The sequence below is a fragment of the Ammospiza caudacuta genome, chromosome 4, assembly GCF_027887145.1.
Source record: "Ammospiza caudacuta isolate bAmmCau1 chromosome 4, bAmmCau1.pri, whole genome shotgun sequence".
NCBI classification, from domain to species: Eukaryota; Metazoa; Chordata; class Aves; order Passeriformes; family Passerellidae; genus Ammospiza; species Ammospiza caudacuta.
In genome coordinates this window covers 16783456-16811117 of record NC_080596.1, presented here as the reverse complement: position 1 = coordinate 16811117, position 27662 = coordinate 16783456, and the positions used below count along the sequence as shown (strand labels likewise).

Genomic DNA, 27662 nt, shown 5'->3' with positions numbered 1-27662 from the left:
TAAATAAAATTAATTATATATTTTTATTATTTATAATTTTTTTTATTTCGCTATTTCTGTGTATCAGACATCCACATAAAAATCAAATGGGCATATATTTTCCAAGCAACTTTTTCAGTTTGCAGGTACCATTGATGTTAGACATGCACTAAGCATGGCCCTCAGAGCTCTTAAGCAGAGGGCAGACAAGAATCAGATTTTTATTGTTTTTATTCATGGAAAACTTTCTTATTTTAATATTTATTGTCAGTCGAAATTGTAAGGAAATAGTAAAGGACAGGGAAAAGCATTTTGAAGTAACCAGTAGAGAATGTTGTGCTCTCTTGAGATGTTAAAGATCAAGTTTCATAATCAGGTCTTTAGCTCTGTCTTAAGCAGAATTTTAGTCCTAGTCTTCAGAAGTTTTCTTGACTGATTGTTGTTCAAACAAAGGCATTAAATCTGAAGAACTGGCACTGTTTGGGGAAAACAAGTTCTTTGAAATACTTTGACACAGCAGGAGAATGTTATTGATACAACTAAGCAAATCAGAGCAGATGATATTTGTGTGTCGCTGATTCTCATGTCAAGATTTAAATGCAGGGTACTGTTGCTGTCAGGTGCTCTTAACAGATTAAATCTGGTTTCAATTTCAAAGCATTTGTTGGGTTTCCAGGCTGAAATGCAGCCAGTGTCATTAAAAATCATTGAGCACTTGGGTTTTTTTGGCTTGCAGGGACGTAGAGTGCTTCACTGTCAGACTCTGGATGTTGTGTCAGCTCCCTGCTGGCCTCTTGTCATGAAGGAGCACCTGGGGAATTGAGGTGGGCACATGGCTACTGTAGAAGCTTCTGGCAGAAGCCAGGCTCCCCTCAGTCGTGTCCGTGGGACTGCTGGAGGAGGTATTAATGCTGATCAGATCTGGATCCAGACAAGCTGAAGTTCGTGTCCCAGGCGTGGGAGCTGTAGATGTCCTTGTCTGTGTGAGGTGCTCTGTGTGTTGAGGGACCCATTCAGTGTGGGGAGCTTGGGTGCAGCCTCAGCTCTGGGGGGCAGGAGCCTGAGCCCCAGGCAAGAGGCAGAAGTGCAGAACAGAGGAACCTGGGACCTGTGGTGCATCCAGGGGATTGGACACTCTGGGACACAGCAGGAGCTGATCATTCCAGACTCTGCTGCCCTTACACTGTGAGGGTATAAAAGCCTGGGGGCTCCTTTGTTCGGGGACCCTCCTTTGTTTGGGGTCAAGCTGGAGGCACCAACTTGAGCTGTCATTCTGTTGTTCAGTCATGATAGAATGCCAAATTATTTGAAGGGTCTGAATGTCTGAGACTGTGCTCTGGGAAACCTGGGATCAAGTCAAGAAGGAAACCTGGTGTCAGTGTGGGGTCTGTAACTGTGAAAGGGTCTGGGTCCCATCTCAGGTGGTGCAAGAGTGGCTCCAGGAGGGTCAGATGGGGAAATTTCCTTAACACTGCCAGCTGCAGGAGCTTCACATCAGCCCTGGAATGGTTACAGGCTTTCTTTTTCAAATGTTTGTCATGGTCTTCTAGAAAACTTTATGGTTTTCTGTCTATTTTTCCAAGAGAATAACAGATTATCTAACAACTGTGTTGGCATAAGGAAGAAATGAGCTTCCAGACACAGATCTATGAAGATGTTATTTTATCTCTTCTGTTAGTATTTTTTGAGAAGTATCAGAAACAATCTCAGTTTTTCTCAACCTAAAATTTAGCCTGTCAGTGTGGCCATACTGAAAATGAGTAGGAAAGAACAAAAATTCACAGAAAACCTCAAGTCAGTGCATAAGAGAAAAAATCCAAAACCTGTACAAAAGAAAAGCAAGGTGTATCAGTATAGAAAGCACAAGAGTCTTGTTTGTTTCACACTGACTCTTTGAACTACTCCTTGAAGAAAGGTTTAACAACTGTCGCTGTCATTTGAGTCAGTTTGCTGACATTTTGCTGAAGGAGCCAAGAAAATAGATCTCAGTAATAACTCTGACTTTTATTTCCTTCTGTGATAGTAAAAGGGGTATCGTCAGCTGTTGTTTAAGGTTTTGGCCCTCACCAACAGCACATTTTTTCCGTTTTGAAAGGTATGAATTTTTTATTTGTTGCTGTTATTATAATGTACTGGTGCCCAACCATGCTAATGATTCTTCAGAAATAAGCAAGTTGCCTCACAAGCAAAGTTCAGGGCACTATATAATAGGGTTTTTTTCCCCCACAGTGGTCTGCCTTATATCCATGAAAATTGTTGACATCAAGCAGCCAGCTAAATTAGGAAATCTACTTTGAGCTTTGCAATTCTGATTATGACAGGGGCAAGCATTATAATTTGGATTGGGATGCAAGTATAAGGGCCATGACTTATCTCTGGACTGTAGAAAAAAAAACATTTCTCTATTCCTGGTTTCCATGGACAGCTCTGGTCTTTTATCACTCCAATGCTACAAGGAGTTCCAGCAGTTCTTTTATTATTCTGTTGTTATTTTGCACAATCTCTCAGAAAACAGCCACAGGGTGACATTTTTATCATATTCATACAGAATTAATGCAGATGTATAGAAGAATTTTTATGCCAAGAAGAGCCAAGTTCTAAATTTTTATTATTCATTTTGGAGCATTTATTTCTGGTTAGGAAGTAACATTTAGACGTCAAGACCAAATTTTCCTTACTTTTCAGGGAACAGATGTTTGTCTTGCTGCCGGAGACACTAAGCTATAGTTTTGAGCTTTGCAGGCTAGAATTCATTGCAGTAATGTTAACTGATAGTTAGACATGCTAATTACAAAACCACATAAGTTTAGATAGGATACAGGCCTCTTTGCTTTATGGTGCATAGCCTCACAACTGAGGTTCTTTGGTTTACGTTAAATACAGGCTATTTGTTATGATTCCACTTACGACACCAAATAATGTTAGGGTCTGATTATTAAAAGATGCCTCTACCTCCGTTATGGTACAAATTGAGACGATGGGCTAAAGTCAGTAGTATGGATTTTATTTAACAGTAAATGTGAATGTTGAATGTGAATGTTGGGGTGGAGGACAGTAGCGGGGAAGGGAGAAAGAGCTAAGTTAGGTAGAAAGATGGTCACCACCACATGGGTACCTGCAGTGTCCTGCTGGCCCTTCGGGTCCCAGTGGGTTCCTCTGGAGGTACCACTTGGATCCAGTCAAGCCCCCAGGTGTCCATGTGGTTCTGTGTGCCCATCCCACAACTTGGGACAGCATGTCTGGAAGGATTTGCTTCCTTTCCCAGTTTCACAGATGGCCATAGTGAGAATTGTTGCCCAGAAAGTTTATCCAAATCTGCCTCACCAGGCCTGGCATCTTCCTGTTGTTGCTGTGCACATTTTTCCCACAGTGGAATTTTTTCTGGTGTGCTAATTCCAAACCTTTTACCCCTGTGTAGGCCTGTTTGTTTTTCTTTTTAAGTGTGCTAAGATGCCAACATTCTGCCATTGACTTTCCAGAGAAGCATTTGTAGGAGTGTTTCCAGGTGTATTTCCACCACAACCTGGATAACCCAGTCATAGCCATTCATAAATTGTTTTTTATATGTTAAGATGAGGATTTACACATTGGTCTGTGCTGTGAACGAAACCACATCCTCATTACATTTTGAACTGAATTCTCTAAACCCTTTACTTTAAGATTTTTCTAGAAACTTCCTTTTTTTTTATTGATACTGAGGTGCTCTTGGAGTGCTAATTATATTTGAGTGAATCCTGCAGTTTTCCCCTCCTGGAGTTTGCATGCATTCTGCAATGAAGAAAGGGACATTAGCTGAGTTTTGGGCTGGTGTTTTGTGTTTGGTAGTAACAGGTGGTTGCTTTACTCCTGTCTGAATTAGATTCTAATGGGGAAAACCAATGATGCAACTGCACAGTTAACTTCAAAATAAAGGCTTTTTCTTATTTTGCTGATAAAACTTGTGGGAGAAAATGGAAGTGCTTGATTTTTGCATGCTCAAATCTGTAGAAAAACCTCTTACTGGGTGAGCTGCCCTTAAATGCTGTAGTTTGGTGAATGTCTGAATATGAAATGCAGATCTTCTGGCTGCACTTGTGTTTGTTTATGGTTTTTTGTTGTTGTTGGTTTGTTTTGTGTTTTTTGGTTTATTTTCTTATTTTAAATGGGAGCTGAAATGCTGTGTAGTTAGAGTTCATAATGAGGTATTCAGTTTATTGTAAGTGGGTGACAGTAATGTGATATTTTAGAATTGTTTTGTAGGAAAAGATAGCCTTAACAAGTTTTATGTTGTTGAAGAACGGCAGAATCTGATTGTATATTATTTTCAGTTTACAGTTTGTTATACAGAACAAGTTTAAGCAACTGAATTCCAAGAATAAATTTTTTGCACCATAATAATTGACATCAATTTGGTTTTCATCTTTATTTGGATTAAAGTAAACAATATACTCTAGCTGATTCCCCAAGTTATAATTTAAGATCCTGGAGTACTTATCATAGTAGACTAATTCTGACTATATTTTCATTTTTTTCTACTGCTAAAATTGGAATGGAAGGTTATGTAGTCTGAGAAAATTACCTTCTATAAAGCTTGTGAAAAAAAGATAGATTCTTCACTGTGGCAAAGCTTGTCCTATCTTGGATGTACGTTATGCAGTCTGCTGGACTGGTGAAAGTAGCAATATCTAAGCATTCACCATTTCTCATTCTTGGGGTTGAAGGATTGATTCCTTGTGCTCAGTTGCTTTTTTGTGTTTTTTTTTTTTTTTCTTTTAAATCCAACTCACATTTTAAGTTTATTGTGACATTAACTTAGGATACATAATTCTTTCTTTGTACCTTTAAAAAAGGTGTTTATAAGCACTGGTGAAAAGTAGTACTTTAAAGGGATGTTGACAAAACCTTGTCATTTTGAAAAAGATCAATTTCACAGTGGTTTCAGAGACTGCATCTGATTATGGGCCACCATGCCAATTTTGTTATGTTCTTACAAATGTAATTTAATGTATTTTATCTCTTGCTGCGTTGTTTAAAATAGTAATATACCAAAGAAAATGAAAGCTATCTTCCTAATTCAAAACAGAGGTGTAGCAATTTCTGCATAAGGATCTATATCCATGATTCAGGATATAGGTATAAAATGGAAGGTATAAAAGCATAACTGTATCTAAAAATAATGACAGAGGAAAAAAATGAGGTGATGTAGTGTGTGGAACATCATCTTGTTTAAACTGAAGAAAATCTGCTCAACACAGTGTGTTTGTAAGTTAGTGACTGTGACTAAATTTTAATACGTCTTCAAACTGGAGAAATGTTCCATGAACTGGACATGTGAAAAGAGGCCCTTAGTCTGGAAACATGAACCTTTATTTCTTGAGCTAGAAGGCAAGCCCAGTAATTTAGCCTCTACAGTCTCAGAATCCCCAAATATCTTTAGGGTTTACTGACTAGACAATGGTATGCCATGTCAGTTGAAGTTTTACTTGTGTGACTTAATGCACCTTGCAAGTCTCAGTCTCATTATTTTCCATATAAGGGGAAATCGTTTTAAAGCAAGAGCAGAAATAGATTTTAACCCAGAGCAATTCACCATCTGAGTCATTTGAGGCTTGGTAAACTACAGTCCACATAGGATTGGATTTCATTTAAAGTAAAGAAAAAAACCCTAAAATATCAGAGTTTGTGTTTTCTACAGAATCCAGCTTACTGCAAGATGGTTCAATTTTGATAAGAAACTGATGGTGATGAGAACCACATAGAAGCCAAAAAGGGTTCCAGCAGAAACCCTCCCCCACTTTAGAGCAGGTACCATCAGAAACTTGCCTGTTTATTACTATTACTTTTGACAACTGGTTTGAATGATTTCAGAGTGTATTATCTATAAACATCCAAACTGACCTCCAGCCAATTTCTTTCACCTATCTATTTCTCTAATCTGTGAGCCCTTTCCTGGAACTGGTGTGTGTCTGCATCTGTATCCTTGACCTCTCATTCTTCTGAGCAGAGAAACCTTGCTCTCAGTTCCTTGAAACCACTCTGTGAGCTACTGATGCAGAGAACAGAATGTGCAGTCATGAAACTGTGTTTCTTTGGCAAGAAACAAGTTCCCCAAAGATGCCAGTGTGCTCTACTTTTGATTTTCAATAACGTTATTAACCCAGGGTCCTCTAAGAGCTGCCAATTTGTTTCAGGTCTTCTGTCTTTCCTCTTTCTATGTGACAAAGTTTTTAAGTAAGAGATACATGGAGTGGTCTTAATATTGCCACACTTACTCTGGACAATGATGATAAAAACAAAAGCCTAAAACAATCTAACATGCTGGAGGTATTCCCCAGAATCTGTCTGGGAAGACCTGACTTAGGGGAATGAAAGCAGCAGTGAGCTTGCACTTCTGTGGAACAGAAATGCATCTCTTCATTTTGTCTGGAAACATAGATAAGGTAAATCAAAGCAAGAGGAGAGTGAAAAGCAAGCCTAAATCAAATGAAAGAGATTAAGTTTTGTAATTTAGTCCTTACTAAGGACTAAATAGACAGCTGTGTAGAAAAACAGTTTCTGAAGTGTATACTCTGCAAGAAATCTTTCACACTAGAATTACTTAGGTTGATCTCTGCTCTCTTGGATGTGCCAGCTCAGACGAGCCTCTGACAAAGACACTGATTAGCATGCAGTATTGATCTGATGGTTAGAGCTGCTGAGTACCCAGGATCTCACACAGGAAAGGTGAATTGAGCACATCTCAAATGGCTTAGAAAAACTGCCTGTGTGCAAGTGTATGCCTCACTTGAGAAATCAGAGCAATACTGATTTTAGTAAGACCATGTACATGTTATCCTTTCCTATAAGAAACTAAAATTTTTTCACCCCTGTCACACATGGGGCAGAGCAAGGGAAGAGTTTCATGTTCCAAGAATGAGAGGGTTTTGGAAAAGAACTGTAAATGTATTTATGGGGGAAGGTATTTTGTGAGGAAAAATGCAAGAAGTTTCTAGATGCTGTGGTGCAATGGTTCAGAGGTTATTTGGTATCAAATGAGAATTTGAGTGCTCCAAGCTTTTTGCCTGATTTCATTTGGGTTAATCTGGCTTGGAAGGGGTATATTCTGACTTGGTACCCTGTACTGAGGCTATAGGCTGACTGACCTGCTGTTTATTCACACTTGTGTTAGCACACTATCAGAAAACCATAAGACCTTAGGTTCTTGATTACAAAAGTTAATCATGCTCAGCTTTCCACAGAATTGGCAGCTGTTGAGTTAGAGAGGGATCTAAAAGCTTGTCTTCAAAAGCGAGCTGACTTATGTAAGCTCAGTGATACATCTAGGGTTTTGCAACATAATCATTTGTTCACAAATAAGCGGAGGTGGAATTTGCACAACCCAGCTTGTCCAAGGTGATGGCATAAATTCTATTGGAGAAGTGTGCTCTGAGGTGACCAGAAAGATTTCAGGTTTTAGTCTTTTCTGTATGCTGGAGGAGTAAGGACATGGTAAAGATCTATCCTGTTGTGACTTCTGTAGAATACAGAGAATGAGCCTTCATAAACTTGGGCTAAAAAAATTCCCACTTGGAATCAATGTTTGTAAAGCAGTGCCAGAATGCTGCCTCTTGGTAGGCAGAAATAACTGTGAGCACTAACCTTTAATGGATTGAGCAAAGTACACAAGTACATTTCTAATGACAGCAAGAGAATGTTGTCTGGAGTCTGAAAGCCTTTCAGAAGGTTGTGAAATGGTGCCTGATGGGCAGGCTTCAGTGGTACATGAGCGCTTTGGGCAATTTGGTCATCAGCTGCTTGCGATGTGCTGTTCTTTGCCGGGTTAGTGTCATTAATGTCTGACACATCAGCGGGAATTACACTGACTGATCTGCAGTAGCAGCCTGATTCAATGCCCAGGGAAGCTAATGGGAGTCTTTACACAGGCATAAGTTGATTTTTAGTTTCCAGATGCTCTTCACTGCATATTGTAATTGCCTGTTGTATTGTTCTCAGAAAAATGACATTCTGACATAATGGTGTGTCTGTGAAATGATAGAAGTTCTTGCTGTTGCACTTGGGACTGTTTGATTTCTGTCTTGCTGCAGTACTTTTATTTAAATTAAAGCAGACTGAGTTTAATGATGCAGAATGCTTCATTTAAATCCTTCTAGAATAAGTAAAAACTTCTACTGCACATTAAGTCTTTTATATAAAAACTTCACAACTAATTTAACTATTACCTCATACTGAATTAACTGAAGTAACCCATAACATCAGATTAGTAGTGCTGCTGGATGTCATAACAGTAATTATTACAGGTAAGAATCTTCTCCTGATAAAATGGCACATTTGCAATCACTGGAGGTTCATACATAGAGCAAGTCTAGCCTAGTGCATTTCTAAAGAAGAAAACTGGTAACTGTACTGCTAAAGCTTTTCTGATTTTAGGAATTGAATGGTAAGAGTAAACAAATGCACCAGAAAATAATCCAGGTGAGGTTTCCTGACTTGCTGAATTCACACTTTGATAGATTATTTTGCATTCCCTTGAAATGTGGACATCTACTCATTTAATGGTGTTCTTTGAGTGGCTAGAGAAGTCTGAGGTCAAAATAAATTCTACCTTAGTGCTCCAGTGGTAATGGGTGGCCCATGCTGCTGTAGTATCAAAAGATTGCACAGTTCTTCATGTACTTCATCTTCATACAATTTATTTGACTTAAAATTGACTGTTTTCAGAAGGCTTGGATTTTTTTCTTTCAAAAATGAGAGCCAAAATATAATTGACCTAAAAATAGCCTATAAATAACCTATTCTAGTCTTATTTCCATTTTCAAGTAGCCAATCCTAATTCAATTATATTAACTAAAATCTGATTTAGGTTTTTGAATTGAGTTGATTTATAGAGTTTTCTCTTAATATTTGCACTCCTGTCTTGTGATACCCATTTATTTCTCCATTTTCTTAGGCTGCAGAGAAGTTGAATGTAGGAGGAGCCCAGCAATTAGGGTTTGGCATGGAAAATAAATAGGTAGACAATTCTATAGGTAATTATACAGCTGGAAACCAGGAAACTGAAGTCCCAATTTCCTTTTAAATGTCTCTCTTTTAAAGAAGTAAATCTAGAGGTGTAACTGAGAGTGAATGTTTTTGGGATGGAAAGTGGAAAACCTAGAGCAATGATTCGACTTATTTTGCTACTTTTTTCTGTTTTGGTTTTAAGCATTGTATTTAAATTCAAAATGCCTTATAGGTATGATTGCAAAACATATTTCTGAGAGATTGCAAGGGAATGCAAAATCTTAGCTGATTAAGTTAGGAATATATGAGAGAGTGTGGTAAATGGGGCAGAGAAAAAAAATTGGAGCTAAGGCTGAAAGGGAAAGCTAGGAGGCGAGAAGAGAGAATGGAAAAATGATTCTGTTCAACAGGCACTGGTGAGCAGAACACTGAAAAAAGGGTTAAAGAAGAAATTAAGGAGACTTTTTAAGAGGATCCACACTTGATTGTGTTGTAGTCTGATGTCACATAACAAGTTTCCTTCAGAGATGTTTCCCAAAGGATAAAAATTAGGGCATTTTGTAATCAGTCCTATTGCCCAGCTGGCAAGTTAATGTTGAAGCACATGGGTGTGAAAACTTGCTGAGGGGAAGTTGTTCTTTTGTTTCCTAACTCTGCAAATGATATAACCCAGGATTTTGAGGGTCTTTGGATCAATAAATGTTTAAAAGTGTACGTGGGGTTATTTGTTTTGTTTTGGCTTTTTTGAAATCATTTTCCCTGGGCCAGGATCAGTACAGAATACACTGTCCAGTCTTTAATACTACTCAAGCTACTTGTCGAAGAACTTGGCCTTGGCCCGTCATTTCATTCTCCCCTTATTCATATATTTCTGGAGTTTGAAGTAAAATGGGATTAAAATAACCTTGCAAATCTATTCTACTCCAGTAGTGTCATCAGAAAAAGCGTAAGATTGAGAAGCAGGAGTAAAGTTTAAAAATCTCTTAATTTGTAATATCCCTGCTGATCAGGGATAGCCTGTTACGTACTGTAACCTTATGTGACCATCACCTTCCCTCCCTCCTCCTTGGAGGAGCAATGTTTATTCAATTTCTGTCTGTCACTTTTAAAGAGATCTTACAACTGAGAAAAATGTTTTTTGTTCTTGCAGTTGCCCAAGCTTTTCCAAAACAGATTGATAGGCCTCTGTTTCTGTGTTGTTTTTTCTTTTGATCCCGCTCTTCCTAGCATCATTTATTTCCTGTTTGATTCTCTGTCATTGCAGTAACCTATTTCATCTTTCCTGAAGCTTCAGGGTTAAAAAGAGTGATGTGATGCAGCTTGTGTGATGGATAAAAAATAACTATCACAGTCTTTCCTATTTTGTCTAGAATGGTGACTTTCTGCCATCCTTTTCTTTGACAGCCTCTCCCTGCAGGTTGTAGTTTCAGTCTTCCTTTGAATGCATGTAGGCCAGAACCCTGGCAACTTATCTTTTTATCATCATTTGATTTCATTCATAGTGCCTGTGTATAAACATCTCTTCAGGCAGGTTCTCTTCTTGGCCACAGGGAAGGCAAGAGATGACATTCCCCATCCTGACAAATGTGTTGCTTTCCCTAAGGGGAAACCTGAGAGCAAACACTTTACAGTGTGCCTACATCTTATTATTGCTCTTTAAACTCAAGGCTGGTTGCCAGGTTAATGTCTTCTGAAAATTAAATAAAACCAAGGCTTCCTTCTGGCTTGCTGTTGACTTTCAAGGTCTTGCAAGTCACTGTCCTTGCTCCCTAAATTCTGTGATAGAATCTAAATTAGGCTTCATGACTTTTTGAACGATCTTTCAACCATTTTTTTGTTCCCTACTGATAAACCTTTTCCCTATCTGGAAAGGTTCCAGACTGCAGTGAAGTCCTAGACAATGGGGGTTTTTTTTTAAGAAATGTGTCTGTTTGTGGCACTGCAGGTAAAATATGTTCCTAGAAGATAGCACCTTTTAAAAAAAATAATTTCTACTCATAATTTGGAAATCTCTTTTCAAAGACAGAGAAAACAGTTTTCATTTGCATTTAATAAATTTAATTTCTTTCAAAATTATTTTATTTTGTATTAAAGAGATGTGTTTATTGGAAAAACAAAGTAGACAAACTGCAGTTTTTCATTAAGTAGAATAGAAATGGCCTCAAATTTCTGCAGTGCATTCAGAGTTTGCCCATGTGTGAGTCCCAACTTGTGTTTTCCCTTGATAATGTTGCTAACTCACCTGAGCTCTTTCTGCCCACACAGGACTGACTCGGGCTGAGTTATGGATCAGATGTTTGGTCAAGCTGCTAGTCTTGGTGAAAGCCATTCCACTTCCCAATGGGTTATTATTGGTGGCCTTTTAGAAAAAAAAAAAAAAATTTAAGTAAATCTGCGTGTGTTTCTTTAAAAGCCCAACTCTGGCAGATGCAGCATGGTTTGCAGCATATTCTTCTTGAATCAAATAGGATGAGTATAACTTGCCAACAACAGCAACAAAGGATGGTGGTGGGGGGAGGCGGAGGGAGAAACAGAAAATGTGTTGACAGTGGATCTGATGGACACAGCCCAAAACAATAGGATGCATGTTTAGCATGACTGGCTCTATTCATTCTCCTGTCAGTGCTTGACGTGCCAGCCTCTTAAAGGCAGCAAAGCTGCAGGAAGTGCCACTTCCTCACATAATATATAGAGAAATTTCCTTGACACTATATTCTTCAGCTGCAAATGTGTGGATCTTGATGGGTGTTTGATTAGTGAGTAGCTCTAAAAATCTGGTGACTTAATAGTTGTGATGCTGAAGAATAATATGCATGCCTGAGAAAGGCCAGTTATATAAATCCTTGTGTCTGTTGACTGGGCAAGCTTTTCTCTGGTGCTACCCAGCACAGTATTTGAGCTTGCTGAAATGCATAGGAAAAACATTGCATCCCTAAGTGCTGTTTTTCTGGTTCAGATAACCTTAGTACATTGAGTCCTAAGGTGGCATGTGATCAGCTGCCATTCAAGAACATATTTACCTTGCTGCTGACATGCAGCCTTCTGACACATTTTCCTTTAATTATGATCTCAGGCCACTGTTTGATGAGTTTCCAAGCCCTTTAATATGGCAAGAGGGATGGCTTGAAAATTGCATATAAAAAGTGACCTCCCAGTTACTCTATATTTGCAGTACTTCAACACTTGACTTTCACAGTAGCATTCTGTTGCAAAATGACTGGCCACTTCAGGTTGTCTGGATAATGCCTCCAACCTCACTACAGATCCATGCTGTTTTTCTAAAACCTCACGTGCGTTTTCTAGAGCAGCTCTTTTCACGCTGATGTCTTGTTGGTAGAATTTGCAAGAAAATAAATTCAGTAGCTATTCAAATAATAATATATTCAGGTCATTTATAATGTAACTGAAACTGAAGGACATCTGAGGATACTTGAAGGGTGATGGGTTAGGGCTATGGGTCTGTATCTTCTCACCAGTTGTTGCTCCCTGGACTAAGAGCTGATCTCAGCATTGGTTCACTATGGCTGATTAAAACCTTTCTGTCCATTTGATATCCATGCCCTACCAGCACTGAGTTCTCAGAGTTCTCAGTGCTTGGTGAGAATCTGTTTTTGAATGGTGTTTTTTTTTTTTTTTTGGTTTTTTTTTTTTTTTTTTTGAAAGAGATGTGCTTGAGCTGTGCAGAAATATTGAGCAGTCCTGCGTGCATTGAAAATCTGTTGAAGAATGCAGGGCAAGTGTCAAGCTCTTCCTGAAACCCACAGAGTTTTTCAGTTTTCTCAGGAAATGTGTCACAAATAATATTTCTGAAAATTAGTTCTACTTTCTCAAAGAAGCAGCTGATTATATCCCTGCCCAGACTGTTTCAGTGCATAAAGAGTCTAAGTAGTGAAAGGCAGGTTAGCTCTCTGCAGCCATTCTCATGACTGCTTTTCAGCTTGCTGCTTTCAAAAAAACCCAAAATGCTTTACAGGCTCTTATTTTATTAATATAGATTTCTTTTTTTAACAGATAGTATTTTCAGTATCTGAAGGTAATCTGGTACTTAGATGGTTTGCAGTAGAGCCAACACCAAGGCATTCAGACTTGGTCCTTCTCCCCTTTTACCTTCAGAAGTTGATACCAACTTCTTCGATATGCTTGTTAAAACCTGATCATAGTATTTGATAGTGAAAAGGCTTTGAAAGCAGCCAAGGAGATACTTCAAAAGCATATTTATTTATTTATTACTTAGAGTAGAGTTGCAAGTTGCAATTGATTCTTCAAATATTTTGGAAACAGAACTGCAAAATGCTGGTGCTCTTGATGAAAGATGCATGGATAGCAATTGATTGCTGCTTTCTTAGGAAAAAATAATCTGATGGGAGTTCATTAGAAAATAGTTTCCTTTTTGCATTTAAGCAGTGATTTATTTCTGCTTAATCATTATTTGATGATCTTACTGTATATAATTTCCCCCAATTCCTAATGTGAGTTCAAGGATTTATTTTCTGGAATTCGCTCTAATTCTTCTGCATATTTCTGAGAATAAAGTAATCTAATATAAATGGAACATGTGAAAAAAAAGAGGCAAGTAATATGCAAATCTGTATTTGTAATATGGTAAACTCTTCTGCAGTCATATGGAAGAAGAAGCTGGAAGATTTTATTTGTGGAAACTTAGGTGTCAATCTTAAGGTTTTATTACGACTCACTAACATAGGTGTTTACTTTAAAAAGCAGAAGCGACTCCACAAGGCTTTTTGAGATGTGCTGCTTTTTTCCTTTGCAGTCTTTGTCCTTTGGGTCTCTAACCATCTCTGAAAAATGAAGCTTGAGATGTAGATTCATACATAATGGACTATATATGCTACCACTGAAGAATTGTAATGGAATAGTTAGTCTTCGTTAGCCTTGTCATCCTTATACATTCTAGGATAGAGCTTATAAAGCCCAAATGAATTCTACCTGACCAATTTTTACTACACTTTAAGAAGGCTCTGCCTTGGCTTACTATATGTGATGTGCCATTTCTCTTTGGGAAACCATGTTCTTTTGCTTCTTCACTTCCTTTTAGAGAGTGTGTATGCATGACATGATAATTCTATACAGTGTTCCCCTTCTGTGAGCTTGTTATATGCATTTTCATTTTTTAATCAAAGGTTCCATGAATTTCATCTAATGCAGGATGGCTTATTGCAGACTGAAAATATAGCAATGTGACCTTTTAGAGTGATGTTTTTAGTTACCTTACCTGCATAGCGAGGAAAGGGGACTTGGACCTTTTATGAAATAGTATGGAAGGATTTTTTTAAAAGTAACTAGAGAAGTGAAGTAAGTCATGCATCTTCAAGCTTGAGTAACAGTCATCTTCCCCATTTTCTGTATATATTCAGAAAGAGAGATAAGATAAGCAGAAAGAGAAAGTACAGTCTTCTGAGAACAGGTAATTATTCCCAAGCCAGTTTATGTAAGGTGGAATAGCTTTATGTAGCAAACAGGTCCAGAGGTTACCCAGGCACCAGACTTGTACCTGCTACTGGGGCTCAGATCCCCAACACAGAAGTGACTGCGTGTATGTGTTTTATTTGTTTGTTCTGAGATAAACAAAGAGGAAAGCTGAAACTTCAGCCAGAATATATCAGCCTTGTGTAAGCATAGTTGATGACAAAGATGTGCTTTCAAACCTGGCTCTTCCCTGAGCCGAGGGAAGCAGAGAAGTAAAGTATGGAAGTCCTTTGGGATATACAGCCCTGAATCTTCTACAGGAGACAGAGGTGTGAACTCCCTTACTTAGGAAACACAGTGGAATGAGGTTAATAATGGCATAAGGAATAATAATAGATTAAAAAGGAATGCTCCTGATATTTTCTCTTGTGTTCTAGGACATTCTCAAAGAGCTTGGTAAAAGGTGCTGGACATGTCTGCTCATTTTTATTCCTTCTCAGGAGTTTAAACCATATCCTATGAAAGTGTTCCAGCCACGACTGCAGCATCCTAGTACTTGGAATTACTTTCTGGACAGTAAAAACAGCTTTACCAGTGCTATAAATACATCTGCTGCAAAGTTTATGTATATAAATTCCATGAAAGTGAAGGAGGGATGAGAAGGGAAATGTGAGTAGGGTAATGTCGGATGTAAATTTTACCTTATGCTTCAAGAAATCTTTTTTTGGTGTTCTATTTCTAAAACCAAAGAGGAAAATTGTGTTATCGGTATGTGGGGGGAAAAAAGAGGAGAAAATTAGAAAAGTGGAAATGCTTATGTATGAGTGCTAAGATGCTTTGCAAGGCTTATTTTTCTTCAACCTGTAAAGGAACCGTGAGGAGATGTTTCACTGGGATGACTAGAGGCAAAAAGGGTAATACTGAAAGAAAATCCTCTAAGATCCCAGAATCAGGGAAATACCTCTTGGTTGCCCTGTCAAGCTGATGAATAATACTTTTTCTTTGTAAAATATTAAATGGTTTGGAGGTTGCAATTTTTTCCCTCAAGGAAAAGAAGTTGAATTTTGTTCCTGAAAATGTGGATTGCTACCTACAATTTGATTTTAGAGTTGCATAAGTGAATACAGAGTTGCATTACATTTTGAACAGAGGATAGATAAGGAAGAGGAGATCTGGATGTGAATACTTGCTGTGGTCCCATTTCTTCAACTACTTTTACCCTGTATTAAGGGCCAGTAAAGTATACATGCTCTGTTGTTATACAACATGTACATAATTCTTAAATCCTGGGCACTGCAGTTGTCCTCTTTCTCAGAAATTTTATCTTACATTAGCTCCTCTTTATTATAAAGAGTAAATTATTGTACAGTGGTGATCTAGCATGGAAAATCATGACCTCAGTCAAGTTGTACTTGCTTTTAAAAATGAAGGATTAGGAGTCATGCCTGCAGCTGAGATCTAATTCCTAGAAATGCCTTTTCCATTACCATTAAATACAGAATATTTAGATACCCTCTTCTTGCTTGGAAAGAGGCCAGCAAGAGAGAGAGGGTTTTAAAAAGATCTAAGAAACAAGTTTTGTTTGGCACAGTCTGCTGGGGAATCCGTATATCAGTGCTTAATTTTGCAGGGTTTTTACTAACCTCTGGTTAGGAATTTGAGTACCAGGAATTATGGGTGCAAAAGCATTTACATTAGGTAGAATTCTGGTGTAGTCTTTTGGAGTAATTTGACAAATTAATTACACATTTTCCCAGATAAAATGTGCCACAATATACTCTAAGTATTCTGTAGTAATTGGTAATAATACAGTAGTAACTAATTAAAATGGTCCTCTGATAATTAAGTGATATGTTAATAATGAGATTCAAAACCTGTAGACAAATTTTTAAGCTTTATGTGTAGTCATGTGACAGACCTGTAGGCAAAGTCTGTGTGAGCCAAGTTTCTTCATCTTTTTCCAAATCATAAAAGGACTTGATTAAGACAGAAGTGACTGGAAAATCTTACTAAATATATCTACTGAAGTATTTAAATGCCAAGGAGAGCAGAATTTAGATTCTAGGCTTGAAAGTAACATGTCCTTTTGGTTTGTAAAATAATTTCCTAATTTGCTTTAATGTTCATATTACAGTGACTGCTGTGGTTGTTTTCTCAAAGTTGCCAAGTAGATCATAAAATATATTTTTTCTTAAACTAGTGAGCTGGGCAAATTGCTGATAGTAAAAGTCATTACAGGAAGAGTGGGTAGGTTATACTTCTTTCCTGGGTTTCTCTGTCTGTTTATTACTTAGGTACTTATCACCGGTGACAGAAAGAAAGATGTGCATTTTTTACAGGTACTGTTCTGCTGACTAGGGGAAAACAAAACCTAGATCTTGATTCCCAGAAAGATAGTAGATGGAATTATTTCAGATTATATTAATGTTTTATTGAAGAGAGATTTTTTTTTTTTTTTTTAATTATGGTGGAAATTTTCTTGTTCCCTTTTTACCCTTTTGCAAATGCAACTGACAGAAACAGCGGACACAGTCTTAAGCTGCACCAAGGGAAATATGGGTTGGATATCAGGAAAAAGCTTTTTTACTGAAGGAGTGATAAAGTATGGAATGGTCTGCCTGGGGAGATGGTGGAGTCGCCGTCCCTGGATGTGTTTAAAAGAAGACTGCATGTGGCACTTGGTGCCACGGTTTAGTTGAGATGTTGGGGCTGGGTTGGACTCGATCAGCTTTAAGTTCTCTTCCAGCCTAGTCATTCTGTGATAAATAATAAAATTTTCTCAAAATGATCTGTTTCCTACAACTGGCTGCTGTCAAAATTCTTCTCTCTCTTTGGCTGGCTCCTCATTAACTTAAATTGATCAGTAGAGATGATGCAGCAACAACAACAAGTTTGATACCTCCACAAGTGTCACTTCTGGGATTTTTTTATTCATGTTCCAAGTCTCTAAATTGTATATTCAAATTTAAATATGGTTAATGACACAATTTTTTCTTGTGTTTTTTTTTTTTGGGGGGGGGGGAGGTTCTTTATAATTTAATTGTCTGTTTTCTTTTCCCACTTTCTGGTTTGCATATTTTTCCTGATTTAAAATAGGTCTTAAAATTTAAAAGAAAACCTTTGCCTAAGTTACTCAACTTCAAATCTGTTCAAGTTAAAATGATTTTGAAGGCATTAAACACCTTTTCGTCACCTTAAGTTTAGAGCCACTTCAGTTTAAAAAAAAACATTAAAAATCCAAACCAAGAACACAAACCAAAACCCACAACCTCTCCTCTTCAAACTCTCCTTCCAAAAAAAAAAACCAAGAAAAACCCTAAATCTCTTTTCCAATGAAATTTTTGATCAAGTGGGAACTATAATAATAGCATACTTACTGTTATTTTAATATCAGTGTTCCAAGATTATATGTGTTAAGTGACAGAAATAAAGATAGGTACTTTGAATAATCAGGTTTTTATTAGATTCTTCTAATTTTGACAGGCAACTAATTATGGAGTGTCTGAACAAGTCACTCCACATCTGCTTAATATTCCTTAATCTCTAAAATGGGAGAGTAATTATTCACTTGCGTATGGCTTTTTATAAGTTGTTCTTGACAGGTGATAACTTAAACCAAACATATAGTTCTAGGTCTCATTTTAAAAAAATCTAATGCCAGGGCTAGTTTCTGAAAAGTATTTGTGATCTTGGGCAGATTAACGTTTATTCCAGCTGTGGACCTGGAGGCTGACATTGGAGAAGCCAATGGAAGGAGCACCTGTTCTTCATTTTTCAGAGTCTGTCTTAAAATCAGAAATTTTGTCTTGTTTAAAAAAAAAAAAGTGCACACTTTTATAGCACCCTGAAAACTTCTCTTTAGCAGAACTCAAGCTTGTAATTGACTTGCAGTGAGGCTTTGGGAAATGAAAATTCACAGGCATTTCATAAGACAGTGAACTTTCAAAGAGCTTTGTATTTCTGAAGAATTGTAGTATTATTAAAACAATGGGCGAATTAAATTGCAGCAGAGAGTTGAAGAAATTTATAGCAGGACTTTTTGGTCGTATTCTCATGTGTCTCATGTGGGATGACATTAACCTTTTCTTACTCTCCACTTCTTATTTTGACTGTTTTAAAATGGAAACATCATTACAATAATTTATTGGATGGAATTTTTGAAATGAAAATTTTATCAGCTTGTCTGAGAGATATTTTCTGAGAATCTATTTTTTATACACACATGCAAATGATGGGTTGAGAAAGTAGAAAATATTCTCTCAGACTTGAATAAGAAGTACAAAGATGATATGACACCATCTTCTGTAGGAAGCAACAAAGAATTTAAGGATTCAATGTCCTTGATCATGAAGGCACTTTGAGCCTATAGTCCTGAATATTTAATGAGAGAATTTCAGAGTCACGTGGGCTGTCCTTTTGCTAAAAGGATAAATTTTTTTAAAAAAAGTTATCTTTAAGGGGAGTAACACTAGTTCAGGAAAATCTGTACGGAGAAGTAAGAACCATGTTTTTAGAAATAGAGTATTTGTACCATTCTTTGGAAAGTGGCTCTTTCGTGGGGCAATTTTGGATGTGGTTTTTGTGTTGAAATTGGAAACAGATTGCTTTCAGATTTGTTATTCTTCGTGAAATAAGAGTGAAAGAAGTTACATGTGTTAATTTTCATCTGTAATGTAAATTGTCCTCTACAAGACAGTCCTGTCCTGTCTTGAAAGAAAATGGACTAATTTGTTTGGTTGATCCCATTTCCATTCAAATACAATGTTTGTGTGTAAATTTGCTGAATGTCTCTCCTCCAGGAGAATGGAAAAGCTGTTTAAGAAAAGGATTATTTTCATAGTCCGCCTTTACATATTCAGTAGGGCTCATAAAACAGTTTCTCATTACTGCTTTCTTCCCTGTGTTATTTAATTCTTAACCATGGCATTCATATCACTGCATATTGTATTGGATAGATTTTTATAAGCAATATATTTAAAGGTCATCTGTCTGTACTTCACTGTGATAGCAGAGAAGTTGTGCATGCTCCATCATTGATCATCTTCAAGGTTGACTTGGATGGGGGTTATAACAACGTGGTCAGGTTAAGTGTCCCTGCCCATGGTCTTTAAAGGTCCCTTCCAACCCCAACAGTTCTGTGAGTCTGCGGCATGATGACTCAGCACCTTTGTCTTATTTTTTTAGAGGCAATAGGAGGCTGAATTTATACATTGTGTGGTACTCAAGAAATAGTCTCTTATTCCTGTAAATACCCTCCCAATGGCAATCTTTAGTGTCAACACCTGTATCTGTGTTGTAAGCCAGGTTTCTGTACTCCTTGAAATGATTAAACTGTTTGCAGCAAAAGGCTTGTGAAATAGGAAGGGAAAAACAGAGAAATGCCCTCCAGAAAAACTTCACGTGCCAATCTTTGCACTTTCACGTCTGTGTGTGTGTACACAGGCATATGTTTGTGTTCTAGCAACATCTCCAGCATATTGGGAATCTCATTCTTCTCCCCTAAGTTCAGCTGCTACAGGAGTGAGGTGCTGCAGCTGCCTCATGTCATAAAGAAATGGTTTGGCAGCAGTTTTCTCTCCATCTCTACCCAGGAGTCTGCATCATTTGATTAATTAAAGCAATAGCTTCTTTCAAAAATCACAAAGCAGAATTGTAGGTACACACAGATTGTGGTGATTGGGGTGGGGCTGTGTCCAGCCTCATCCCCCATGGGTGCAGCTGTGAGCAGCAGGTGAGCAGCACTGACAGCAATGAGCCATGGAGTGCCCAGGGGCACTGACCCATCACCAAAGGGAACAGAGGGCACACAGGTGCATGGCATCAACAGGAGGGGTATAAAAAGCTGGGCTGAAGAACAAGAAGGGCAGATGCTTGCAGCCTTCTGCAGTTGTCTGGTGTTAGTCTGTGTGGGCTGAAGCCTTCTGGAATTGTATGGTGATTACTCTGTGTGTTGTGGCCATCTCAGCTGTGACATGTGCTGTGACACAGAATTACACAGGCAGAGCAGCAAGTATGAGAGTGGAAGACAGGTAATGACAAATGCTTAACAACTATTTAGGAGTTGTATTTTTTAGGATGCAGTCATCCTTGTTGACAGTTCGTGATGTGTTCTCCCATTAACAGGTAGGGGCTAAGAAAAATGATGAAATAGTTCAGTGAATCAGTGCTTTGCTCTGGTTCTAAACCAGCAATTAAGCATGCCTTGAAAATACGTTATAAAGTTACCTTCTAATATTCTTTTTTCAAGAATGTGGATACTATTCAGTAAATTTACGATCATCACATTAACTTCCTATATGGGGTATTAATATTATGGGAAGTCTATCTACCAAACCAGATGGTTTTCACAGCTAGACCCTAACTTGATAGTTATGGATATGACAGAAAACATGAAAAGCTTCTCATTATTATCAGCTCATTTGTTGCATAATGAATGTGAAGATATTATCACTGTAGTTAATCACCATATCAAGTTTAGATGGAATAGTGCACAGAAGATATCTTAATTCTTATGCTGTGAAAGGTACATTGTGTATAAAATTTATTGTTTATATGATGATGAAATTGTGCCCTGCTGCATTTACAAAAGTAGTTAGCAGTCTCCAATGCTCCAACAGGTGCTTATGCAGCACTTTTCCTTCTGCAGGAACAAATTCTTTGTGGCTCTGCAATTTGTGCAATTAGTTAGCTCTTAAAAAGAAAAACTAGGTGTGTGTCAATTGTTGTTTCTTTGATATAGTAGTTTTTATGCTCCTTTTCTACTTGAGGACCCCTTAAGTTAATGAGAATGTCGAGCAGTTGAGAAGGGACTTGATTACTTACCTGGAGATTTTCTACAATTGCCTTTGAAGATGCCATTGATTTTATGTTGCATAGGAAAAGATGCACCAAAATAGGTGGCTCATGGTGTGATTTTTGGGGCTGGCCTGTGCTAGGCTAGGAGCTGAACTTTGATCCTTGTGGATCCCCTCTAATTCATTATATCCCATGAAGTGCATTTCTTGGTAGGACCACAATGTTTTGCCTTCCTCTCCCTCTGTATTCCTCTTTTTTATACTTTGTAGCCAACAATAACACATCAGAAAAAGGAACTGGCAAATGACAGCTGTTTTTTAAATAAGATTAACAAGATTCAGCAGATGATTTTGACAAATTGTACCATTTGCTACATTAAATATAAGTGTAAAATGACGGTTTAGAACTTGAGAACAATTAGAAATATCTGTCAGGATGAGCTTAAAATAATTCAATGGGGATTGGAAGGAGTTCGTGCTTGTGCATATGTGCCTGACAGACAGTGTAAATAAGGAGGAGAAGATCTTAGAGTCTGTTCTTTCCAAATGTGAACATAATTCCCAATGACACTGATGTGTATCGACAACATTGTTATAGAATTAAACAGGAAAAAAAATCCTATATGCATTCTGGTATTGGAGTAATTTTCAATATTTCCTGAGCTTCATAGGTCTGTAGTACCTATTGTGTGCAGATGAACTGACCTCAGACGACCTTCAATCATGTTAAAATTAAATTAAGGAATTGCAAAGACAATTGATTCTATACTTTCAGGCTTGTGTCCCACCTTACTTAGAAATTCAGTATCACCTTATAATTTATAGGTTTGACATACAATACTTGGAGCATTGGGTCTCACTGCATGTAAATATGTTCAGAAATGCCTAAAAAGTGGAGTCTTCATTTAATTTGTCAACCTGTCAAGCTACCATTCTTCCAAAGCTTGGTTGGTATATTCCAGAGATAACAAAAAGGAGAAGGTGTAATAAAGTGCACACCCTCCTGAAGTCAAATAACTTAAAGCAAATAACAGTTTTCAAAGCCAAGCAGAACAGTTTCAGTTGTTTTACTGGAGATTGGGACATTAAAAACAACCATGTTTTGGCAGAAGAATGGAGAGATTTTTCTGTTATTTAGATGATAGCTGCGCTTTTCTGACTTCCTGTGTATTTCAAGCAGACTTTGCCTGTAGCAATTTGCCAGATGGAGACACCTGTAAAATTCCTCATTCAACTCTGTTTGAAATATTTCAAGTTAGAAAATGAAAACAATAAAGGGAAGGAGTTTCTTTATCACTTCTGAGATATTCCAGTCATGTTGCTGATCTGAGAATGGCTCAAGTGCTTATAAAAGGAGCAGAAATGGACCGTGTGGGTTTCTTTCCCCACATATTCTGATTAGGTGTGGGCCTTGTATCTAATAATTTTGCTGCTGGCTTTTTTTTTTTTTTCCCATTACATTAAAAATGGATACGGTTGTTGTTATTGAAGGAGTTCTTTCTGGAGGCAGCAGGGATCTGTGTGCAGGCATACATAGTGTATGGTCTCTCAGGGAAACAGGCATTGCTCATGGTCTGGGAAAATATCCTTTCTTCTCTATCAGAAGCAGACTTTTATAAAAGTCTCTTAAAAAAATGACAGTAGGCCTGATGCTTCTCTTAGTTGGTCAATCTTGTGTCAGTGGTAATCAAGAAACTGTTTGGGAAGTTTTTCTGGTCTCATCTGTGCTGCAAAAAGTAGCAAGTAGAGCTTCCATATGTATGTGTAGATTTAAGATGATTGTTTTAGTTTTCTTTTATATGTCTGCTGATAAATAGCGCAAAGTATTTTCTAATGTATTGTTCCATGTCTTTATTGTGCTTGTTAAAATAATAGATACGTAAAGTAGAAAGGCAAATCTTGCCTTTACAGTTTGATGGGCATGGAGACATTATGTCCTTTGCAGAAGGAGATGGTGCAGGTGCTTCTCAGCCTACCCTGCTGTCTCTTTTAACATCATCATGGGAGCTGTGAAAGTCTTGAAAAATTAAAATGAACAAACAAGTAGTGTTTTCAAAAATTTCAGCTTGACCTAGATGCACTGTGGTGCTGAGATCCCAGCGGTGCGGGGCAGGGGGGCTCTGGGGAGCAAACACGCAGGGCTGGTGGTTCCAGGTGCAGGGATTGGCTGTGCCCTGAGCTGGAGCCCCACGCTGGCCCGGGGGAGGCAGCCTGGTCCCCACGGGCTCGGTGCCCCGTGCTGCCGCAGCCTGACGTGCAGGGTGCCTCAGGACACATCTGCTGGCAGCTCCCTCCTGGTACGGGAGGTGGAGGAGTTCAGCTGCCTTCATGCTGCAGTGACAAAATGAAGCTCGCTGTGCTGTTTCTAAAACTTCATCAACTTGAAAGACAAAGGCAAAGCGTGCTGTTTTCCCTTCATTGACAAAAATCAAGGTGTGATCGCGCGTACTCGGCTGCCTGTTGGTCAGTAGAGAAGCTTAACAGCAGCTCTAAATGTGTCACAATGAAATTTAGGGTCCAATTGTATGAGTGCATGCTGAATACCATAATGGGAGCTGCATGCACAAGACAAGGTCTCTGTGTGTGACTTCCTAAATTCCTACATTACTGCAGCCCCTCTCTGGAACTGCTGCAGTTCCTCTTGTTGTTGTTGACAATTATACCATTATAATTGGCCTACTAAAGCTGCATGCATATGTTCTGTAAATTAGACATGATAGAATGCAATATACCCAAGCATTTGCCACTGTAGTTAAAAAATTAATAAATTTGACACAAATCGTGCCAACCAGATATTTACCTGACCTAGAAATAACATGAGATTTGGTTCTACAGTGTGTCTGAGGATCTCAAATACCAGAATTAGGCCTCTAGAAATGAATGTTTCCCAACCTTATTTGATACTGGGGAGCTGGATCTGTGGAAATGAGCTCATAGATCTGAAGGACGTTTCAGATGAGCTTTGCCATGAAAAGTCAAAACTCTCAGCTTCCAGTTCTGAGCATTAATAGCACGGCTATCCTTCTCCCAGCAGCAGTGTTAACTTTCTCATTCAGAATAATAATTCAATAGCTGCAGTTGAGAAAATGCAGTAAAATTGCATTCAGACACTGGAAAAAAATTGGCAATATCAGTGGCACAAAAAATTGTCATAGAATCAGGAGCTGCTGAGAACATGAGATAGTTTCTCAAAAAGTTTCTATGTAGACGTTACCATTTTCTTCCTTTTCTCTGCAAAAATTCCTGGAATGAACTAGTAAATTACTGGGCAAAGCATATATGGCTTTTATTGGTGAGGGCACTGTGTGCAATGTTAGAAGGTGAAAATCAAACGTGCGGAAACTGAACTGTGACCTCAATTCACAATGGCATTTAATCCATGTGCTCTTTGAAATAAGGTACTTAATTTTCTGAGACTAATCTGGGGCACTGAATCCAGAAATGTCATACTTTCATATGTAATATAATTTTAGCACTCAAGAACACTTCAAGCACTGGACTTTGTCCTTTCTTAGTTGGTAGATGAACAATGGTTTAAATCTCTTGCTTCATCCTTGAAATAATGACGCATTTCTCTCACATTTTTGTTTTCTGGACTGATTCCCCAAGACTGCTCAAATTACTGTAGAAATAGCTGATAATATCTAGTTTGCATTAATTTTTTTTGGTGTTTATGGGTCAGTGGGACAAGGGATCTTTGAAAAGCCATTCTAATGATGTTATCAGTGTCTGAACTTAATGTGATTTGGTCTATATTAAGTAAAAATGACGGCTTTCTGGTGGCATGGCTGAGTGCAAATGAGATAGTTAAATGCAAAGAATTCCCTGCTAAACCACCCAACATAATTGATGTGCTGAGGATTTTTAAAAAGCCAGGGAAGAATGTTTGTGCTGTCCTCATCCAGATTCTGAAATAGAGCTGGACGTAATGACATGCCAATAAAACAGGAGGGGGAAACTGGTGCACAGTTGTTGCTGTGTCAGCATGTTGGCTCCCGATGCAATCATGGGAGTGCTCCTTGAGCACAGTTAGAAATGACATGTTCAGTGTGAGGCTTCTTCCAGCTGAGATGAGCAGTGGGGCTGGAAGAGAAAAGAACAACATTACTTTTGTCTAGTTTTGAAGATTTTCTCCCTTTGTAAATAGTGTTGTTGCATTATTTTTCTAGAGTGAGTGCCTTACAATATCTATAGAAATAATTTTCTTCTCCTCCTGAGCTGTTATTACTTTCTGTAACAATTTTTCTTACGGCCAAAAGGGTTCATGTACTCCAAGTAAGTTTGTGGTCATCCCAGTTCTCTCATTTCCAGCTCTAGATGGAGAAATGAGACAGCATGTTGGTCTCACTAGGGAAGTAATTTTAAAGTCTGATAACCTTTTTTTGTTCTTTTGTGTTGCTTGGCTTGGCTTAATGACAGTGTTTTGAAAAACACACATAACTTCAGGCCTTGGCAAGCAAATATCATATTTCATATGTAAGGTTTAAGTTAAAGTTAACCTTAAGTTAAGGGTTGCATATTGAGTTAGAGGTAAAAAATTTTATGTACTTCTTTCACATCAGAAAGATCAATCCTGTAAACTAGAAGATCATTCCTGAAATGACAGTGAAAGGAGAATCTTCCAGCACTGTCCAAACAATCCCTTCCATCTTTTCATTGAAATGGCTTTTCTTTTAAAAAACAAGCAAAAGTACTATCTTTCCACCCCCATCTGTAATATAGACAGATATATAGACACATGAAGAACAGCTGAAACAGGGACATAAAATTATGTGTATATGGGAATAGTAACAACTTTTAAATTATTCAGGGGTTTTGTGGCTTGACTGTGTTTTCTTTTTAGGTTTTCAATTTTATATAACAACTGAAATTAAATTTTGCAAATCAAGTAATAAAATTTCTCTTATTGCTATTTGAAAGTGTAATGCATATGCTGCTGTGCACTGCCATCTCCTGAAAGGAACACTGCAATCTTTATTATATCTTACAAAGGTTTCTGTGTAGGGAAGTTAGATACTTTAATGAATAAGGCCTGAGATTCTAAAGGAAAAGAATTGAATTTGTGCTTGGATGCTCTGACAGGAACTTTGTTTAGAACTTTTTTTTGGCAATTCAACTGTATATCTATGTGTTTTACTTATGGAGATGCTCCTACACTAGAACATGTGTGATGTTGTTTCTGTTGGGTAGTTTCTTTAAAATGTCAGATACAGTGTCTGTTATAGGAGAAATTTTGAAATTTCTGAAATATGGAACCAAAAAATTTCTGAAATGTGGAGCCATAAAAACATAAGCAGAGGTTAGAGCAAAAGTGGAGGTGTTGTACTCAAGTGAGAAAGAGCAGCATTTGTGAAAACAGCGTGGAGTTTGATCTAACCCAGTCCCTTATACATTTGGGTGGTGCCAGAGGTATGGCTTCTTGCAGGCTGAGAAACTGGAGAAAAGAATAGGAGTTTATTAGGAATACCTGTGTGTGTGAAAAGAAGAACAAGACTGTAAAGAAGGTTTACCTGTTGAGAACCTGGATGGATTCACCAATTCAGGATTATCTTGGCAGCAGCCCCCAGTTGCTCAGTGGAAGGGCAAAGGTGCCGAAGGGCCTTTTTATGATGACACATAGAAAAGAAAACTAGTTACCTGGGACTTTGCTGCATCCTCTACTCAAAAAATGACCTGGGTGTTTTCGGGGACCAAGCCAGGCTTAAGATGGTATTTCCCATCTGTTGAGTAAGAGTCTGTACTCCACAGTGTTGGCTGGAAGATCTTTGTTTTGCCACGCTGTTCTGCAACACAGTCAACATCTGCCCTGTGTGTGCATGAAATCTGTGTATGTTCACTTTACAGTATAGCATTTGTGGCAGAGTTACTCTCCAGGGATGGAATTTGACTAATTACTATAATTATTTTCTAATTCTTTTCCCCCCCTTAATTTTACCCTTGTTACTAAGTAGCCATGTAGAATCATTCCTTCGAGTATTTGCAGGGCTGTGTCATTATTATCAGTATGCATGTAAACCCCAAGTGAAGCCTGTGTGGGTTTGGTTTCAGTTCCATGAGGCAAGAAACATGTTTGAAGATGTGTCTTGGACACTTTTTTGTCCCCTTAAATGCTGCATGTATCCACAAATAGCCTTTTTTGTGGAGAAGACAGGGTTTGTAACATTTTGCATACCGAGCCTGTTTTTGGCCTTGTGTAGCTTTGCTTTATGGAGTTAAATAAAACTAGGGAAATTGGAATGGGGGCAAGGGGAAAAATGGATGTTTTCAACTGAGATTTGCACAGAGATGACAGGTGAATGAGGTGGAGAGGTAAAGAACAGCTGTTCCAGATGGTAGGAGCTTCAGGAGGGAAAATGCTGGAGTCAAAGCGGTCAGACTGTAGGAAGAGATGATGCTCATGAAGGATGAGTGGTGCTGGCAGCGAGATGAGTGTCAGAGGTCAGTGGGAAAAACACAGCAAACACTGTGTATGAAGTTTATTTG

At 38.1% G+C, this 27662-nt stretch overlaps 1 protein-coding gene across 2 annotated transcripts in view; it reads left to right on the top strand.

Moving 5' to 3' along the window:
• Window positions 1-27662, top strand: part of GRID2 (glutamate ionotropic receptor delta type subunit 2) — a 677452-nt gene that overhangs the window by 111424 nt on the left and 538366 nt on the right. The gene's annotated exons all lie outside the window — the stretch shown is intronic.